Below are 19,521 nucleotides of genomic sequence, written 5' to 3'. Positions count from 1 at the left end.
CTCTGCTTTACCTTGAAATCATCAAAATTGCTTCGCTCGCGAGATGACAATTTCATAAGATAGAGAAAAAAGAAATCTGGGTATCAACGAGAAGGAATATCTTTCCCGAGTAGAAAAATTAATAGAATTCTGGTAAAGGCCTGATTATTTTTCTCTAACATTAATCGGGCCCTAGTAGGGACAGAAAGACAAGGGCCTTATAAGATGTATAACAAATGGTTTAATGGGTCCTTATAAAGCAATGTTATAAGAGCCTTTTAAGAGCAATATTATAAGGCAATATTAATAGGACCCTATAAGGAAATATCTTTATTATTGCTTGAGTAAAAATATTCGTTCTTTTTATTCTAAGACTATTTAGACTGTAATTTCTTTATTTCTTTATAACCTTGTTAGTATACAATAAGAATTTTTTAGTTTAAAAATATAATATACTTTACGATAAAATGTAGCATTCTCTACACACAAAAATTCTGCTACTATTTTTATTAAAGTTTGCTGCATTTCAAAACGAAGGCAATACTAGAAAAATCCTTGGAAGAGACTAATGAATATGGCAACTAATAAAACTAAGAAAATTTGTTTTTAATTAAAAAATCTTTAAGAGAACCAGATAGAGTGTACCTACTAAAACAATATTAAACTATGACAATTTTATTACACGCTTCAGATCTTATTAATTTTTTATAACAAAACTTGATTTTGTATATCTAAAGTATCCTCTCTCTTAAAACCTTCTAAGCTTCTCAGTTTTCCCTATCAAAGCATTATTTATTAGATCGAAGGCATCCTTAAAAATCCTTCTAAGATATTTCTCAGCTTTCTCTATCAAAGCCTTATTTATTAAGTCTAAAGCATCCTTAAAAGATCCATCTCGCCACTTGATGGGATAATAATGAGACATCCTTTTTTAGGGCATCCTATTTTCAGCCTTATCGATCGAGGCCTTACGTTTCATGAGAATAATCCAAACAATTTTGTGTTCGGACTCCCGAGTGCTGTAGCTTCGGATTCTTTTCAATTAAATCTGATCAATGGGATTCATTTTGGGGCGCAATAAAACTAAGGTGAACGTAATAATATACGGAACGTAATATAATTCGTATTTCTTTTTTACTATCTTCTCTCGCGAATGCGCGCATGACGAGTCGACAAACGACGCGTTAACTCGCCGGGAGATTAAACGACTCTCCTGCGGAATGCATAAATTTCTCTAAAAAGCTCGAGGAGAAGCCTGCTCGCGCGCGACGCGGTAGATATCACCCGGAGCCGCGGAAGCGCTATACCGTCGTCTCAGGCGCTTCCGTCTGATTGATCGACGAACAAACCACAGTCGGTGTCGCTGGCGGGGTGATCGATCGCCCCCGTCTTCGACACAATCGCGAATCTCCACGGATCGTTTTCTCGTTTCCCGATAAATCGCTTCGCCGAGTAATTCGCGCATAAAACTACTGCGTGATTAGGATTAAGCGTTCTCGAGTAACATGAATCTTGGATTTTCCGGTTGACTAGTATTTCCGGCAATTTTTGACTCTTGGGACATTCGGCTGTTACCGATGAGACGTCATCTTCGTGGAAATGAAGGAGGTACTCGTGGGGGCAGATTCAAACATACTCCCGGGATTTCTTCGAACAAAATTATACCAGCGCGACAGCCGAATCGCTCAAAAAGCCGAGGGATTTTTTACTGATGTGGAAATCGAATTCTTCCCACCCTGAATCGTCCAGTGAATATCTTCGTTCGAAACTACATAGAGCGTAGACAGCGGAACGAATATGACGGACACCACCGTTACAAGAACGAGCTCACTCTAATTGAAATGTTTACTCGCACGGATTAAGAATCTACTCCGGGTTTGAGTTAAATATTTGCTCTTATGATACCCGAGTAGCAAATGCTTCCACTATCGCCCCTTATCTCGAGCCTCGCTCACTCCAAGAAATTTCAAGAACGCGATAAGTTATCCTTCACTTTCGAGTGTCGCGTATGAACGAAGTGCAGAAATGTGCGCGACAGAGGCGTCGAACAAGAGAAAAAGGTTTTGAATCAGAAAGAGAAAGGACGAAAGAGAAGGAAAAAGAGAGAAAGGGAAGGAGGGAGAGAGTAAGAAAACGATCTCACGACGAGTATAATCGTGCGCTAAAAATTTGCTTCCCGCGAAACCGAGTCCGGTCACCCAGAACGCGAGTTCTTTTAAGGATACTCGCTTGTATACGCGCCGGTCCTGCATTTGACTGTGAAATATTGTGCGCTGCCACACCTCTTCGCCGCCGGGGCAACTATTGTCCTGGCGGCGTGTCTCACGATTTTTCGCCAGACCGTTCCGGCTGCGACAGGGGGAATCTTCCTCTCTGCCCTCTCCGCGTTCACGAGCGCGCGCCAAGATCTCGGGCGGACAATCGACGACGGTATTTACACAAGTACGCGATTCGTATGATCTACGCCTGGCTACGTCCTCGCAAATACGGGTCGCGGGCTGAGTCCGCGACGGGAGACAAAATTTTCTCGCCAGCTCGGTTAAGTGCTCGAAACAGTTGCCAACAACGGCGCGCCGCCACCCCTTGAGAGTTACCCGAGATGGAAGGGCGTAAAAAGGCGGGGCAGGTGGCGGGCGAAGCTATCAGACAAAGGAGTGGAAAACTTAACCCTTCGTCCTCGGCGGCGGTGGAGAAGTAACGGCAAGAAGCAGGTGAGCGAACACTCTTTAACGCGCTTGTAACGTTCGCCATTTAACGTTTGCGGTCGTGCCGATACGCAAACTCGCGTTATGCTAGAGAAAGGATCCGCAGGAAACGCTCATCAGTCGCTCGTTGACGAGCGCAATCGCGCCTCGGCCGGCCCGAAACGGGAAAATTGGCCGCCGTATGTGAGGGAACAATCTTGATTTTACCTCGTCGGACGCGCGAGATTTTGCCGCCTTTATCGCGCGCACGTGAAGGGTGGAGGTCACTGCCACTTTTGAAGCGATTGCGCGAGAGGAAGAAGGAGGAAGAGAAAAGGAAGGAGAAAAGGAGGAGGAGAACGATGACAACGACCTGATCGTCGTCGAATCCCGACAAATCGACGAGACTCGAGTGCCAATTATTTCGAGCAAATATGCTACCGTCTGCCTGAAGATTATCGTGAGCGAATACGCGAATATTATTTTATCGCGCGTGAGAGTGACAGCCGAACGGCTCGACTACGGCGGATAACCTCGCGATTTCGCAGAGCCGGCTTCGGAAAGGAGCGTTGCCAAAAGTCGATGTTCAATAGAGATTTTCCGCCTTATTTTGTACGGTCTGGATCTTCCGTTATCCCCCAGGGTCGCACAAGAACTTGATTCACATGTATATACGGCTTAAGTGTTTCGACGATGCTCTGGCGTGAGCCGAGCAAGATCGGGATGTAAATAAAGCGATAACTTTCATCCCCCGACTTTCCTGCGTCTTCTCTATCCCTCTCTCTCTCTCTCTCTCTCTCTCTCTCTCTCTCTCTCTCTCTCTCTCTCTCTCATCTATCTATCTCTCTATCGGTGCTCTCAGCTTCGGAACGCACCGCTGCCGCTTTGGCAGTGGCTCAGAAAGCATAAGACTCGGACGACCTGTCGAACTATCGAGCGAAATTTGATACGTCGCACTACACTCGCTGACACGGCTTGTGTCAACACCGCGCGCAAGTGCAAGCGATATCTATTTTTCGGTGGTGAAACCGGAAACTGATCGCGCGAACGCCCAAATTATTTTCGCAAACAACATCGTCTCATAACGCGATCAATTTATGTGCTACACTCCGCGTACACTCGCTCGAGCTGTGTGTTTTGGAAAAAGGAAATATTGGGGTACGCGTCACGACCGCAAGTCACCGGGTCCAGCGTTCGTGAAAGCTCGTTATCGAAAAAGTTATGTATAGCGGAGAAACCGCCGGAAAGTAATTTGTCAATCGCGTCACTGTATTGTTATAAGGACGACGAGAATAAAATGCAAAGATATCAGGGATGCAGCATTAACGTATAGAAGAAGAAACTTTAAAATTTTTGTGGTTGAGATAGATCAGAAATTGAAGAAGTTATCGACATTATTCGAGCAAGTCCATATCCAGGCATTGTTCAATAAATTTAACCCTCATAACCCGCATAACCGTAACTCGAAATTACCAGCTGAAACAGCGTAATGATCCCGTTTTTGAGAATTCATGTCATTCGGGCAATTCGTGTACGCGTAAAAGGAATCGAGTAAGCTCCGGCTCAATATTAAGAAATGGGTTTCTAAGGTACTCTTTATCGGAAAATACTGCAAAATAGTCCGATAATAGCAGCTCGCGTCACTACAAGGATAATTTGCAGCAGAAAAGTGCAATCTCTCTGTGGAAAGTCACTTTGAAAAGTGAAAATAGATAATCTTCTAATCTCCTTCACTCTTTAGATTGAAATTAAGTTAACCGCAATCAAATTAAATTCGACAGCATCAAAGCAGGCGATGGGCAAAAATAAATGATCCCCTAATCTATTTGAAAGGCAAAAAGAAGTACCAATTTGAGCTCGAAACTTGGCGGCACTTTAAAGATTCACAGCCGCTTGCTCGATCTTCGGATCTTTACATGTTTAAATCAGTTGCAAATGCGCTAAGAAGAGCAGGATGCTCGAAACAGACATAGTAGAAGCCGGTTAGCGATACCGGAGCAGGAGAAAGCATACGAGTTTACGAGAACGGCGACGCGCGAATGCGATTCTGTTTCGCGAAGCTGGCTGCAACATCGCGAAATTCGTGTCTCCGAGAGAGTTCACGCCTGCTCGACGATACATTTTTAACATGTATGCGTGGCTACGCGTATGCCGCGAGGAGATGGGCGTAGGATCACCTTATTGTGGCACTATGTATCTTGCTCCGCCGACAGTTTACAACCCCGTCGTGCAAGAGAGGGGGAGGGCAAGAGAGACGCCAGGCTTACCGCCGCACGGATACACAGCCGCCCTCTTGCTAGAAGGCGGAAAAAGGGCTGAAAGTACAAAAGTGGGCAAACATAGGTTGTGGAACGTGGGGAATGAAGTCGCTGGTAAATCCACACCCTCCGCCTAACCCCCTTCGACCCGACCGACGCTTAATATTTTTTATTCTCTTCAATTACCCAAGTAAACCTTGGGGGTGGCGACGAAACCGCCGCGTTTCTCGAACGAAAATATTTTTAACTCTCGAAGGAAGATTTCCAAAAATCGAGCAAACATTGAGGTAATTGTTTATTGACTCTACGGAGAGCGAAAACCTCTCGATTTTCGACAATCGGATTTAGAAGCATTTCAAAATTGATGACTACGTTTCGGGGATGCACAATTTTTCGCCAAAGTGTGAAATAAATTCAACAGAATGACGAGAAATAAAATGAATGGGACGAAATGGTATATCGAATGAGATAAATGAAATGAAAAATAGCCGCAGTGCTAAATGAAATACAGCAACCTTGGAAAAGGACAGGGGTTATTTTCTCACGCGCTAATTATACGATTCGGAGCTAATGGCCCGTGACGTTCAGCCGCGCACGACACGAATTGGCCGAACAGTCCGGAGCCGGTCAAACGGAAGCGTAAACACTCGCGGGCACGTCTTCGATGGCGTTCCTCCGTTGTATGCATGAGACTAAATTGAATGGCCGAGCGAAGCTCGCCACGTCGCCGATTCGGATCGGAATAATCTCGTCGAGTGATCGAATTCATTTTTATCATCTACGGAGGAACCGTCTTCCGAGAATTCTCTTTGCTCTCGCGGAAAACGTGGCGACATTAGCATAACTGCCCGAGGTATTCCTAATATAACGGCCACGCGCGCGCGCGACTTTGTTTATGCGACGTCGTGAGGGAAATACCGGAGTGAAATTCTTAGAGAACACAATTCCTTATTTTCGCATTAATAAACCGCGAAGTGGTGAGAAATGAGCGCCGATACGGTCGCGCGCCAAGATAGGATGATGGCGGACGCGAGTGATAGGAATATATACAGCGTGGGAGAGTGTACGACAATGTAATCGGCCCCCCAGAGGATAACCTCGTTATCCGACGCAGGAAGTCGCATCCAGGAGGCGGCGGCCTTCTTCTGGACTGCAATTCCCCGCTTCGGGTTACCTTGCACGCCTCCGAGGACGCACAAATGGACTTTTAAATTGTCTGTCAGCTGCGAAAAACACGAGATGGAGAGTGGTAAATGGTCGCACGAACGTGTGACGCAAGATACTTCTCGTTCGGACACTCTTCGGGAGAGCTCGTGTGAAGGGAATAATTGAAAAAGGCAGCTGGAGCTTACATCGGGATAATGGAAATTTCCGGAGTTACTCGCCGAAAGAGAGAAATCCGCGTCTACGCTTAGTTTCGCGCGTTATTTCCAAATGTCGATACTATTTCGTCCAATATATCTGGATAAGCTCCAAGATTATTTCATCGGAATAACATATTTCGCCATTCATGTGTATGTGCGCGCACGCGCGCGCGTGTGTGTGTGTGTGTGTGTGTGTGTGTGTGTGTGTGTGACGTGTGTAACTGTAAGCTACAAAAGTAAGCTTGAACGGTCGATAACGGTATCGTGTTCATCCCGCCACTTATCTCGCTTTAAACCGGCACAAACGATTAGACGGAATTAGCGAAGAATGGTGGATTGCTGTCAGCTTACCGGTCTCTGCGACCGATTATGTATTCTCCGGGACGATCATCTCCGTCGTTATTCCGCAAATTGCACTTCCGCGACGGCGGTATGTCGCGGGAGACTCTTCAGAGGATGGTTCCGTTCGCGATGGAAGTTGGCAGGAGAGCGGCCGGGATTTACTAAACGAAGCAATTTAATAGATCGAATCGAGAGGCACGAGTGGCGGCGGGTGATAGTTTTTAATTGAGTTATCGACGAGGCCTCGCGAAGCACGTTAACGGAATAGTTGAGGATCACGAGAGAGAGAGAGAGAGAGAGAGAGAGAGAGAGAGAGAGAGAGAGAGACAGAGAGAGAAGAGCACTTTTACTGAGAAATATCAATGTCGACGCGGATTCCGAGATGCAAAGTGAGAGAATTGTGTCGCGAGTATTAAACCTTCCCAATTGAAGGAAAATGTTTGCTGACGCTTGAATAAAGCAAAATTGCAGAAGAGCGCTCTGTCCTCCTCCTTTTGCATCTGTATCGTTACTTCTTTTCTTGTATTTGCTTTTCCCCCTCCTTTTTACGGGAAGATGTATCTCGCGCGAGTAAAAATCTGCTTCGTTCTCGGACTTCGATAGGGAAACTAAAGACACAAATTCAAAATGCAGAAATCCCTAAGAAGTGTCAGGTGATAATTGGATAGATTAGAGATGAGATAATCTCGAACGACCAAAGCCTCGAAGTATTATCGGGATCCTTTAATCGAATTCTATTAACGACTCACGAAAGATGGAGATTGAACGAGTACCATCGGGACAGAAAAGAGTTCAAATACGCACACAAATTATAATAATCGAGCAAAGGCTGGCAACTCAATGTTGCCAATGTTGCAACACCTGGAGAAGCAGGCGTTAAGAAGAGCGCGCATTAAACAATTAAGAAAAACGCATCGATCGAGCTGTCGGAGGACGACTCGACACCTTCGACCTCGACACAGTAACAGCAAATGCAAGAAGCGCAGCTTCCGAACGGATTCCTTAATCCCGAGGTCTGGGAATCACTGAGCGACCGATTCCGCCAGGATTTGGCAAGTAAATTCCCTCGGCCAGCGAGAGAAATAGCGCGGTATCTCTCGGAAAGAAGACTCCCGGGGGGATCCCGAGCCAAGGATGCGTGGGAGCGCCCCGTAAATTGTGAGAAAATTTATAGCGCTTTACCGATGTCATGGCCGGTGATTCTGCTGGGGTCGCTCGCTGTCCACGCGAGCAATGGACAAGCGCCCTAACCTCGGATTTCCCGTCCACCTCTTTAAATGGCGAGTAAACCGCCGGGCCATTTTCGAACGCCACCAGCTACGTCGGTCTTGTGCCGCTTCCGCCGCGACTTCGCGGATTTTCTCGTTGAAAAATCAGCGACTGAAAAATCCAATTAACCGAGCACTTTAATGAACCGCTCTGAAGACCTCCGAAACCGGGCGACCGCGAACGGCTCGGCGTTTGTCGATTCTTAATTCCGATATTTAATTGCTATAATTGCTCGAGTCGCCGCGTTTTCGTGTTCATCCGATTCCGTCGGGACGTTCGCACTTGGAGGTCTCCCCCGTCTCGCTACTGTTCGGAATCTGCAGCGAATGCTGCGATGTTTGCGCGCTTAGTACCATAGTTGGTGAATTCTGGGATCAGCCGGTGGCAGTTTTACGACGAGCGATAACTCGCCGGGCGTATGCCGGGGATGGGAAAAAAGGCAAATACGTCGGCGATTCGCTCGAAGCAATTTAAATTCCGCATGGATTCTCTCCTTCTCTTCTTCTCCCTCCCGCCCCTTTTTCTCTTTCCTCCCCCGCTCTTAGGAAGCCGGTCTATTCACTTCGTCTTTTTCACCCCTTCCATTTTTTTTCTTGTAGCGATGCAACGAACCGCCGAGGTCGTCAAACGAGGAACTACGCCACGCTTCCTGAACCCCCGAAAGAGGCGAGCGAGTTTTTCGCGAAATCGAATGCCAATACTGTTCACGGCGTCGGGAATTTTAAGCAACTGCTTTAAAGTTCTCACGTGCGCCCTGCCTTGCCGCGCCGCGGCCAAAGAAGGAAGAAGCGCGAGACGCGAGAGTTTCCTTTAATTCTTTTTAATTCGATGGAACATTCTCGACGCTTTTAGAGTCTCCCGTTGTGTCGGCGGAAAAATGCAGCGAATGTTCGCTACTTTCGACCGTTGGGACCGTCGGGTTTTTAACAATTATGTTAAATATGCTCGCACTTTTTCGCATTTTTAATTGTCTCTCGTACGATTATGTATCGTACTATTATAACGACAATGCGTGTGAAATAGAATAAAAGAGGACGTCACAGACGAGCGCTGATGCGAGCGCCATTAGTTCTTAAAAATACGTTCCAAATATCCTCGCAACGTCACTCTGTGACCGTGCGGTGACTTTTTCCACTTGGCCATCAATGCGATTCACTTCTACGCGTTGCATGCACTATGTCATATGACGCTCCGTAAACGTTGAGATTGTACACTCACCATCGCGCGTTGACAATCCTGCGACGTCCAGCCCCGCGTCCAGGTCCAGCCGTGTTCAACGATATCCAGCTTTCGCGTAACGTACGTCCAGCAATTGTCCGACGTCGATCGTTCTTCACTCACTTCATTTTTTCACTTCACTGCACTCGCGACCGACGCTATTAAACGTTCGGGCGATTTAATTTAACGAAGAATACGGTTACGTTCCGAATTAGTTCGGCGACGCACTCGCATGCGTAAATAAACAGTGAAACGAAACAAAAAACAAGAAAAAAAATATTCCATTTCGATCGGGCTTTGTCAACAAACAACGTTTCTTTCTTTGCGATGATCCGAAATCTCCAAATATTCGCAAATAAATTGAACGTATCGAATTTAACCGCGATTTCGATTGAAATAATATTATAACCTGTCGGACGAAAATTTCGAAAAAATTGTCAATTGCGACAACGCAATTTTTCTCGCGGGCAAAATAATCGTGGATACCGCATGTGGTGGCGCAATTGTGATGCGCAATTCCGACAATTCTAGTGCGCCATTTGGATGCACAGTTTCAGTGCACAATTATGATGCGCGATTCTGTTGCGTATTTTACACCGCTCGAAACAATTGAGAGGAGGGGCATACGTTGAACAATTAGTTTTATCGAATAATTATATGTATATCGAATATAAGATCGCTGAATTTATTTACATAGATAAACTTGCGACTTGCTGAAAGAAAGTCGGCACCTTTAGAAAAGAAATATTCGATGACTAAAGTCTCTGCGATAAATTGGACGGTTATTGAGGAAAAGCGATCCCCTGATTGTTTCAGGCGGTGCATTTCAGTTGACGACAAACACATACACGCGAAATCCTACACTGAGAAAAAATATTTGATATTCGCGACTGTAAATGCGTAGTATATTACGCTAATTATAATATATATTTGGAGAAGAGAAGAACTCGTTTTTTGTAATAAATGGTCGTAACGCGCAACAAAATTAACAATTTCCTTTTCCTCAGTGTATATGCAGAAATCTACGAGCCAAGTGAATCGCACTGATTTTTTAAAATTACAGTCACCGATAACCCCGTCAACGTAAATCTTTCTTTTCGGTTTACCGAAACACCAGCGACTCAGCATTGGCCACGTTCTGCTACAGATCTGAAGCAAAAAATGATATCTCCGATTAGATACGACATTACTGAGCGACTTGGGAAGAAAAGTTCACGTGGACACGAGCGGGTTAACCCTTTGCGATCGTTGCAACTCGCTGTTGGTTGGAAAATTATAACCCAGTCTTGATCGCGGAGGATTAAACAACGCGAGAGTAAAAATTGATTGAACTACCTTCGAGCCGAGTCCGAACCAGATCCTCCGGTACAGCACATCCGCTTGCACCAAAATTGCACGTTCTTCCAGCAATCGCATGTAACCACAACCGTCGCCAGATCTGAAACAAAAAGCGAATTTTCTATTTAGCAATACGAAAAGATGCGAACACATTAAAAACGGAGAAAGGCCTGAAACTATATATTTTTCTCTCGAACGAATAAAGACACCAAACAACAATCACCTTCAACATGCTAGCGTTGACCTCGGAAATGACCGTGGCACGACGAATCTCTCGAGCGAATAGTAAATAATCGGGAATGCCGTGCGACGTTTTTCAATCTGTTTACCGGCACGTCACGGACTGTTATGATCGCTCGACAGTTTGTGTATATATATGTTGTTAGTCCCGATGCCATGTGACTTCCCCCATCCGGCAGGACACACCCGAAGACGTTACTTATTCGTTAACCAAACTTTCCCTATACCGCGATATAAATTTTATATGTTTTTTGCAATACTTAATCCCTCGTTGGCGCTCGAATCGGGGGTAGTTGAATGCTCAACTGCCAGGCTGATAATCGTTCGCAACAACTGTTCGAGTGAGTAATCGAAGTCGAGATGGCCATTGGTGTCACGGACGAGAGAGCCAACTGCGAGATAAAACGTCTGTTTTCTTTAGATAGCACGTGGGAATATATCGTCAAATCGCTTTGTTTCAACAACATGGGTGTATCTTGGCCGCGTTGTAATTACTAAGAAGGAAGATTCGCAACTTTTTCATTGCCCCCAGCGTCAAGGGACAATTGCAGGGTTCATGTCGGCGGAGAGGATGATAACAGGCCACGTAGTGTGCACACACACACACACACACACACATACACACGCACACGCGCGTATGAAGAAGAAAATCTTGCAGTAAGAAGTTAAAATTGTAATTTCCGCGCGCGGGAAAGGTATCGTTGACACTTCACGATGGTACGCGCGATAAAGCCGTCGGCAGCGCTTTAAAGTTCCACCGACATTGTATCCTTCTTAATTATCAAGTACGAAACCGCGGCGTAAAACACACAAGGTGGAACGTTCATTTACTACGTAAAGGTGGCTCCCGCCGTATACGGCTGTTAGCCCGCGCGGTTTACGCGACTATGTCCGGGGATAGTGGCCGGATAGTTTCAATTTCTCTCCCCTCCGCCGACCAAAGTACACGATATTTTTCTCCCCTGCGATTTGGGCCCTTAAAGCCTGACGGACGGACGGACAGGACTGGCTGATACCGCCGCGGCGAGAAATAAAAGTTGTTGGCTGGTGGATCATCCACTGCTTTCAACAAAAAGCGTTCCTTTCACGAGGCCATAGCTATACAGCGCGATATGTGTGTGTATGTGTGTGTGCGACAGTGCATGAAAATTATTAATGAACGGAGGATCACTATCAGTTTCATCATTTTTTTATCACCGCGAGATTCACGCGGGGAATGTAAATCGAGTTGGAGAGCATTCAGCCGCGGGTCGAGATCATATTCAGGCGCATTCTATCCCGTCATAAATAGGACTCTCGCCGATGTAACGACTGCTCGCAATCTCGTAAATGAATGCGATGTAAAAAAAAATGCAACGCGCACACGAAGAAGGGAAATGGGAGGAAGGAGCCCCATCGGCCGGAGCGAGAGCGGGCATTTACTTGTTATTTAACCGGCACTGGAAATACCTTGATTAATGATCGAACGTTGCGGGTCAGTGAATATAAATTCGCGCTTTACGAGGATAATTAGCGAATGTTGCATCATCGACAGGGTTTGTGCCCGCGATTGTGCCCGAGCGAGGTGCGAGATGATCAAACGGGGTAACGCGCCTAATCAATAAGTAATTCATTGGTGTTTACGAATGCGCTAGTCAAGTGGCGGGGTTTACCAAGTCGCGAGATATTCGCTCCGCAAGCAGCCAGGTGCATCGTATTCGCTCCGGGACGAAAACCTCAGCCAGAAAATAGAAAATTATCTCCAACTGCGACTCTTGGAATAGAACTAAGGCTCGGAGCCCGACGACTGAGCTTTTGCAGAAATTTCCTTGTTTGCATTCGCTAGCAGACGAAAACACATTAGTGTCGTCACTTCATCCCGGTTCTTCGGCGGAGAAGAACGTCACTTCGCAAATAGACTTAGTATTAAGGCAAATAGACTATGAGCTTAAAGTTCACTCTGTAGAAGACCAATATATTTGGACGTCATCTCAGCGAGAGCTCCCTGATTCTCCGAAAATTCCGGAAATGATCGAGTGGAAATGTAGGAAAAAAATTGACTGCCGGCGAGGAAAGACAAATGCAATTGGTGAAGCATTTTGTCATCGCGTTTCATATTACGAGCCTCTTTTTCTCTCCGGCTCCCTCGAACATGTAATCTTCCTCCTTGCGAATCGTCTTTTTCAGATTGAGCAAGCAAAGATATTGAGATTTTTCATAAATATCGAAGTTCGATTTTCATCCTCCACCTTTATCAAATACTTCACTGACTTGGCAGAGTTTCGAGGACATACCCGCCACTCTTCCGTGAATGTAATTGGATAGATCCATCGACGGAGTTCATGTAACAACGTGTCGAAGAACACTCGAGCCACCGCTCTCGAGTGTCCGTGCTGCGGATCCATGCGGAAAGTATCCGATTTCAATTATGATAAGTGCGCGGTTAGGATGTTCGCGTATCATATAGAACCGGCGAAAAACTTTCAGTCAACACTCACACTCGAGCGAGATATGTGTGCGCGGAAATTCGGAACCGCATCGAGTGGCAATTAAACGCCATTCCCAATATTTATTTGTCGAAAGATCTCTCGATCGTCTCCTCCTTTCCTTGAGAACGTCTTTCAGCTCACGTCCACGATCCACGTTTTCGCGACGAAAGTTTAATCAACGACTTAATTAGAATACTGATAACACGGAAGATTACATATTTCAGTCTTAACTCTAAGAAGATAAATGAGTAGAGAGATTTACATCTTAATTCATTCAAAATGTAATTTAATTTTCCATTACCGAGATATTTAACATGGGAAAATTAAATTCTTACGTGTATGGAGAGAGCGACGTAGTAAAGAAAATTTCACTGCTACAAATTGCAGATTTTCAGGCGTGCCGTATGAATTTCCGCTGCTTGCTGGCTGTTTCGAAGCAAATTATAAACTATTCGAATCATTTTCAATTATTTTAGCATGCCCTCCAATTTATACTTTCTTTTATCGACTTCAACGAAACGTGTATTTTTCGTTATAAAATAATCTCTTGTTTATTATGAATTTCCAGTTTATTGTACGACTGGTTCGAATGAATCGAGGAGAGATTCAGTCGCGGGACATTCTTTCTCCCTAGGAGATCTACCTAATAGATTTATCTAATAGATAACTTCTTACAATCCACGGAATGGAAAAGAGAGGACCGCCCGGAAGGGCGGAACCTTGAAGAACAGAAACCGACCGGACGAATTCCGCGGCCGGATGGACGCATTCTTCTTCTTGCACGAAATGGCGTTCGCGCTCCGTTTGGGATTCCATTCCGTGCAATTTGGACGGGCGCGGTAGCGTAGAAACTTAATAACGCCCGACAACCGACGCCGAAGTGCTGGGAAAGAGACGACGACGACGACGACGACGACGGTGGCGGCGGCGGCGAGGATGGTAAATGCGGCGAAGAGAACGACGAGGGTCGACCCGGCTGCTGAAGCTTAGTATGAAAAATGTCTGGATGATCCTCGCGAGCGGAGAAAAATTATATCTCGAGTTGTTCGTCGCCGTCGGCGTCGCCAGCGACGCCTCATCCTCATCGTCGTCGTCGTTGTCGTCGTCGTCGTCGTCGTCGTCTTACTTCGTAGATAGAACGAAAAATAGATTGTATTAGGAGAACGATAAGCCCTTTTTCGCGCGCGAGGGGCCCTTTCGGACGACGAAAAAAGTGCCAAGGGGCGCCCGCTCGTGGAAAATACTCTTCGTTTGAGAATCCTCCCCGCGTCGACTCTCCTCTATTTTTAGTTTGAACGCCACGGTGTCCCTTTCCTCTCCTTTCCTTTTTTTCGCACGTTCCATTATTTTTAGGCTCCAACGTCGTATTTTTACTCGCGACGCGCTCGCTTTCCTCCGATTATTTTTAGTCCCGACACCGTAGTATCTTATCTCGTCACTTGTCTGTTCATCGCTGAGGCGTCTCGCGCCAATGCGATGGGACGTCTAGGAATTTTCGCTCAGACTCCTCAAGCGAATGTTCCCGATCCCGAACGGAAACGTACGCTCTCGTTACGTCTCCTCGCTTTGGAAATATCGTTGCGTTCGTAAGGAGCGAGCGGATCGGCCAGAATCGTTAGTCACCTTCCGCGAATGATCTCCCCGCTCGTAGACGTGACGCTAATTACATCGGGCGTCAAGTTCGCGATAGCTGCATAAAATAACGACCGCGGCTTGAGCAAGTACTCGAAGTGTGTCAAATTATGGCGTTTCTGCTAAAGTTAACTCGGCGCCACTAACCCTCAACTCGCTCTCTCGCTCTCGCTCTCGCTCTCTCTCTCTCTCTCTCTCTCTCTCTCTCTCTCTCTCTCTCTCTTCCCCCCTCTTTGCCTCTCTCTTTCGCTCTGCTATTTTACCCCCGTAATAAAAAATATTCCGGTGCTAGCGCTCTGGCAAGCGAAATATTGCAATCGCATTCTCAAAGAGCACCGACGTGATCATAAAACTTTTTATCATCGACATTTACTTTACGTCCCTTAAATTTCCCGACGTTACACACGCCGTCGTAGAAGTATATCCACGGGATGTCCGAAAAATTTTACGCACTGGTGAAACGCTCCGAGGGAAGAACCGGATGGAGCACGAACGAACAGCGGGGCGATTTCGGTCTTTAATCCGAGCTTTCATCGGGCCGAAGGAGAGGGGATACGTACAATCGCGGATCGTTAGGTGGGATTAGGATCGGCGAAAATTGACGCGTAATTAGACGAGCGAGAGGTCCCGTCCAATCTACGATCTTAATCGAAAACGCACCGGGATCGAATTACTCGACGACACCGGCATAATATTCGCATTAACGACAGCGGAGTCGCCGGATGAAGAATATGAGGGAACGTATGCAAATCAGGCTGGAAGGACAGTTCGTTACGGAGAGGCGTCGGGAAATATGCATGGAAATCCGGATAAAAATTTGCGCCCTGATATTATGCACTGCATTCGGCGCAAGGGTTCGAATCCGCGATGGCCATCTGCTGCGGATCGCTTATTGCGAAATTATACGGTGATCTCAGAGTGTCGGGGACAAAACTATAATTTTACTATTATACCGCGCTTTTCTCAACCCTCGCCACGTTCACGGTAATATTGCTTAGGAATATTCCTGAATTTAAAGTGCACATATATAAAAAAATTGATAGAGAAATAGATGGATGCCTTTATTACCGGCCTAGGAGAATATTCTCCAATCTAAGAACAATTTCGCTGCAATACGAAGTAATTATAACGTATAAAGGAAAAATTTAGCTAAAAAAAATATATATACATTTAAAAAGAGAGAGAGCGAGAGAGAGAGAGAGAGAGAGAGAGAGAGAGAGAGAGAGAGAGAGAGAGAGAGAGAGAGAGAGAGAGAGAGAATGACCGAAAGAGTATGAAAAATATGGCGCTAAAAGAACTAACGTCCCGTTACGTGTGCATATTTATCCAACGTTAAATGGAATTCTTGACTTCAATTTGAATTTTTCCCGTAATTTCTCACAAAACAATGTATTATTAAATTTCACAGCGGTCTCGTGTTTAAAAGTCCTCACCCCAGCTCCCCTCACCCCCAGAGCTGTCACACCCATTTTTAATCTCCGACTGTTGAACTCTTTTTGGTCTCGCGATTCTCACTTGCTGATTTCGAGGGCCCTCGTGCTAAAGGATTCTCTTTTCAACGCAACAAGGATCTTTGCGATTTGACGAAAAATCACAGTTGGAAGTTTCAGTTGTTTCTGAAGCGAGTGGAAAGTTTTGCTACGAACAAAAGGTACCAAGAATAGGTTAGTTCTGACAATGCCGGCTACTGGCTGGAAAGCCGAACCTGCGAAAGAGATATCAAATACGCTCGATTGGCTGTCACGCTCGATAAGACCATGGCGCATTGAATTTGGATGGTTGTCGTCAACCTTTCAACCCGACCATTTCGGCGGGCGTTTTCGGGCGTTTTGAATTTCGTTACTCTGTTTCGCCGTGTCTGTTCAGTCTGCACAGGTCTCTTTGCGTTCCCTCTAACCAAATGTAAACGTTTCTACAAATATTTTTCACTAACATTACGCAAGTGCGCTACGAACGTTCGAAGCTTTTAAATATCATTGCGAAGTGAATAAATGTGAAATATAATAAATGTGAAATAAATAAATAAATGTCGCGGCTGTTCGCGGCAGAAAATACGACGAAATACGAGGGTAGTCCCAGAAGTACCTGACCTGACGTATAGATAGCGGTTGTTGTTTGAAAAGAATGACTATGGTAGAAAGTATCAACCTTATAAAGCTTAAGTTTGAAGTTTGACGACGCTACGTTGTTTAGTATTTGTTTGGCAGCCATCAATAGTGAACGCTCTCACAAGGAGAGCGTAACAACTGTTCCTCACCGATTTGAATGGGCTTCGGATATGTTGTAGAGCATCAAAAACTAAGGGATACGTATTTTTTTATATCGGCTTCGGAGCATGTTTAGGGGGTGAAACTATCCCTTGAAAAAAATAGCCGTTATCGTTTTTATCAAATATTTTCTAAATTATGAGTCGTATGAAAGAAAGTTTCAGACAAAAGTTTTGCAATGTTTTATGCTCTTTGCAACCATGCGTTCAGTTTTTTAAAATTTCAAATTTTGAACTACACCCCCCCTCTCGTTACTCTGGCAAAATTTTTAAGTTTTTGTGAGGACAAAAATTGTAGAGCATTAAATACCAAATCCACCCATATATAATATTAGAAAATGGTATTTAATATTTTGGACAAAACGCAATGAGAAAACTTCATGGTATATATGTGCCGCGCTGCCCGAGTAGGTACGTTGTGATATTTCTCTGCAATTGCACTATGCTTCACGACTGCTTGTGCATATTTTCTCATGCTATAATTAATCGTAATGATATGATATTAGTCTCACGATGCCCGATTGTGTGAATGATTTTCTATATGTTATGAAGTTGTGCACGGAGCTCTGCATGGCAACCTTCATGATTTCGACAAAAACAATAACACTAACAATTCAAAATCATGAACGTTGTCATATAATGTTCCATATGCAACTTCATAAAAGTTAGCTTATAGAAAATTATTAACACAATCGTGAGACCAGTTCTTTACACAAAATAAACATGTGAGCAGAGATAAGTTGCATATATAACAACGTAACAAATATGTGAGGCGCGCTATTTATACAGAAATTTCAAATGTATATTTTCTGAATTATCTGTCCATCATCAAAATACTCGATAGATTATAATGTACCATCCTATTTACAAACAGAGTTTTCGAGATATATTTTAAGTCTTTCTGCCGTCTGATACTCGTCACTCGTCCTTGATTTTTGAACGTGGACGCACGCCAATAATAGTCAATGTTTATTATATCTCTTATCGCACGCCAATAATGGTTATTGTTTATTATTGAACCACGTGCTCGATTTCATTGTGATTGCTGTGTTTGATTCAGTTGGTGAACGATTACTTTGTTGAAGTTGTTTTCCTTGGCGAATCTGTGTTGCTCCTTATTTTTGTTTAATCTACAAGTGAATCACGTTTGTTATCGAGGCCATTTATTCTTCTATAATTTATTGTATTGTTCCTCTCTATCCTATAAATTATTACTCCATAATTTTTGTTAAGCCTTTCGTTATGTTTCATTCTGCTATTAATAAAATATATTGTATTGTCACACTACACGCTTGCAGAGGTAACATAACGTCGGCCTAATTAGAAAACCTCTTAATTCCAATTTTTGACAAAATTGAGACTCATTTTATTTGATCAAAGACGACGAGATAAATCGAACAAAATGAGTATCTTAATTTTATCAAAAATTGAAGTTAGGAGGTTTTCTAATTAGGCTGATGATAATGTGTTTCATTATTTCACGTGCATTGCATGAAATACTTTTTTAATCATTTTAATTATCCTTAATCGACATACCTTTCAGATTGTAGTGAACATAAATTTTACACATTAAATGAAGAAAATATATATTTGGAGCTTTTGCACAAATAGCGATGCTGCACATACACTTTGCTACTGTTACATATTGCAACTTATTCTACTGTTGCAAATTATTCTATTGTTCACGTTTTCATTAAGCATTTTTATTTCATGTAATTTTGTATACCATATCATTACGATTAATTGTAGCATAAGAAAATATGTACAAGCAATCGTGAAGCATAGTGCAATTGTAGAGAAATATCACAGCGTATCTACCTACAGTATCTATCTACTCGGGCAGAGCGGCACATATATCATGAAGTTTTCTCATTGCGTTTTAAATACCAAAATATTAAATACCACTTTCTAATATTATATATGGATGGATTTGGTATTTAATGCTCTACAATTTTTTTTTACAAAAACTTAAAAATTTTGCCAGAGTAACGAGAGGGGGGGAGTAGTTCAACATTTGAAATTTTAAAAAACTGAACGCATGGTTGCAAAGAGCATAAAATATTGCAAAACTTTTGTCTGAAACTTTTTTTCATATGACTCATAATTTAGAAAATATTTGATAAAAACGATAACGGCTATCTTTTTCAAGGGGTGGTTTCACCCCCTAAACATGCTCCGAAGCCGATATAAAAAAATATGTATCCCTTAGTTTTTGATGCTCTACAACATATCCGAAGCCTATTCAAATCGGTGAGGGACAGTTGTGACACTCTCCTTGTCAGTAAATTTGTAAACATGGAAAAAATTGGTCATCGTTATGTGATACAATACTTTCATTTGAAAGGCCTCAGTCCGATCAATATCAAAGTGGAACTAGATTCTACTCTGGGGGAGTCTGCTCCTTCGTTTACAACAGTAAAATATTGGTTGGCAGAGTTTAAATGAGGCCGTACGAGCTGCCGA

General features: G+C 44.0%; 1 protein-coding gene across 1 annotated transcript in view; it reads left to right on the top strand.

The window, feature by feature from the left end:
- Positions 1 to 19,521, top strand: part of NLG-4 (neuroligin 4) — a 248,452-nt gene that overhangs the window by 73,239 nt on the left and 155,692 nt on the right. The gene's annotated exons all lie outside the window — the stretch shown is intronic.

The sequence above is a fragment of the Harpegnathos saltator genome, unplaced genomic scaffold (genome assembly GCF_003227715.2).
Source record: "Harpegnathos saltator strain DR-91 unplaced genomic scaffold, Hsal_v8.6 scaffold58, whole genome shotgun sequence".
Taxonomy (NCBI): Eukaryota; Metazoa; Arthropoda; class Insecta; order Hymenoptera; family Formicidae; genus Harpegnathos; species Harpegnathos saltator.
Note: the sequence above shows the minus strand (reverse complement) of the source record. Positions and strands in the feature narration are given on the sequence as shown.